This window comes from Mesoplodon densirostris, chromosome 6 (genome assembly GCF_025265405.1).
Source record: "Mesoplodon densirostris isolate mMesDen1 chromosome 6, mMesDen1 primary haplotype, whole genome shotgun sequence".
Lineage (NCBI taxonomy): Eukaryota > Metazoa > Chordata > Mammalia > Artiodactyla > Ziphiidae > Mesoplodon > Mesoplodon densirostris.
Genome location: NC_082666.1, coordinates 73490514 through 73492765, shown reverse-complemented (window position 1 = coordinate 73492765; position 2252 = coordinate 73490514). Strand labels below are relative to the sequence as shown.

The window sequence follows — 2252 nt, the reverse complement described above, 5'->3', positions numbered from 1 at the left end:
TTAAAATTTCTCCAAGTATGCCAATAACCTGTTTTATGGCTTAAAAAACAAACCCAAAACAGAATCTTATAAAGGTTAACCATTACATTTGGTTGTTTTGTCTTTTTTTTTATATATATAAGTAATATCTAGCAGTTTATTAACCAGTGGAGTATACTGCACAACAAACTACCTCACATCTTTCAGGAACAAAACCCACTAAATTTGAAAAGTAAAAAGATGTCACCCACTGAATTCAGACACAATTAAAATGTGCTTTAAATATTTGTTTGGGTAAGGGGGTCACACACTTCTACTCAATTAAGAGAATCATTTATACAGTCCAGGTCTTTTATTTTCTTTACACCCATCATGCCATGAATTCATAGGGAATGGGCTCCAACAGTTCAGGCTCCTTTCCATTGGTTCTCACGAAGTGTGCTTCTCTGGGTGGAGCAGGCTGGCGTTTCAGTTGAACCCAAGTACCTTTCTCCTTGGCTTCCTTCTTTTTCTGATCATTTTCCTTCACCCGTTTCAGGAAGCTATCCCGGCTCTTAGAGTGCTTAATATGCTCGATACGCACATTAATTCTCTTGGCAAGAATCTTGCCCTTAACTTGTTTACAATGATGCCAACAGCATGCTGGGTAACATTGTAGACTCTCCCAGTTTTGCCATGGTAACACTTGTGGGGCATTCCTTTTTGAACAGTGACCATTCCCTTGATATCTACAATATCACCTTTCTTGTAGATTCGCATGTATGTGGCCAAAGGAACAACTCCATGTTTTCTAAAAGGCCTAGAGAACATGTAGCGGGTGCCCCTCCTCTTTCCCTTTGTGTTGGTCATTTTGGCGAATTACTGGAAGATGGCGGTTCCAGCCGAAAAGCTGTTTTGTCTCTTTAGTATCATCTTGTCTAGCACAACTCCCTCTCCTTTATTTTTTCCTATTGGGGAAAAAAAATCTCACATTCTGAATTCATCTGATAGCTTACTTGTGATATCATTTATTTATTTATTTATTTATTTTAAAATTGATTTTATTTTTTTAAACATTTTTATTGGAGTATAATTGCTTTACAATGGTGCGTTAGTTTCTGCTTTATAACAAAGTGAATCAGTTATACATATACATATGTTCCCATCTCTTCCCTCTTGCGTCTCCCTCCCTCCCACCCTCCCTACCCACCCTTCTAGCTGGTCCCAAAACATGGAGCTGATCTCCCTGTGCTATGCGGCTGCTTCCCACTAGCTATCTATTTTACGTTTGGTAGTGTATATATGTCCATGCCACTCTCTCACTTTGTCCCAGCTTACCCTTCCCCCTCCCCATATCCTCAAGTCCATTCTCTAGTAGGTCTGCGTCTTTATTCCCATCTTGCCCCTTGGTTCTTCATGACCATTTTTGTGTGTGTGTGTGATATCGTTTAACCTGCTCCTCTCTCCCATGTATTTATGATAAATTGGAAATTTAGTCTAGAGACTAGATGATTCAGATTAAGCCATTCTGGCAAAATTACTCCATAGGTGATGTTCATTTTAAATACAGTGAGAAAGCATCATAGCAGGAGGCACTTAATGTCACGTGGTCTTGCTACTAGTTTTATTACTTGGAGTGACAACTGCAAGATCTCTCCTTCAAAGGTACCATCTTCTCCTTGAAATTTGTAAGCAATCCGAGATGTAATCCTTTTGACATCAAGCAAATAGCCTATTCTCCAACAGGTTTTAGCATCCATTGAAGTTTCTTTCCTGAATTAATTATCCAGTGGGGTTAGGCTTTGCTACTAATCATCAAAGCCAACCTTTTAAAATTAAAAGGTGTGAGAATGAAAGCAGGGAAGGAGGAAGAAGGAACACCTCTCTTCCTGTAAAAATGCATCTCTTAAAATTGACAGCTGTGGCTTTCAAGAGCTCATTTTGGAACAAGTCAAGAATTTTACTCTGTTCTTAAAGGTCCCCAGCATCCACCCTTCCCTGGGGCAGTGAGCCTTAGTCCCAACAATGGAAAGAACACAGAACAAAGAAGCATTATTGAGAAGGAAAAATACATCAGGGAATATTTCAAATATTATCCAGCTATACTTAAATGGTAGGGGTAGAAAATCATCAAAGGATGCCAGAACTCATGGGCAAAGGTTTGAGGAGTAACAAAGTATTTACATAGTCTCAGCATACATTCCTCCAAATTCCTTATTAATTTAAAAAGAAGAAGTAGCTTTCAAGTTAAGAAGCCAGACCCTCCTTAACCAAAAGGTCAAAGTTAACATCAG

The 2252-nt window shown here is 38.9% G+C and overlaps 1 pseudogene; it reads right to left on the bottom strand.

Moving 5' to 3' along the window:
- Positions 1-234: 234 nt before the first annotated feature.
- LOC132492079 (large ribosomal subunit protein eL21-like) lies at positions 235-853 on the bottom strand (annotated as a pseudogene).
- Between the last annotated feature and the right edge of the window lie 1399 nt (positions 854-2252).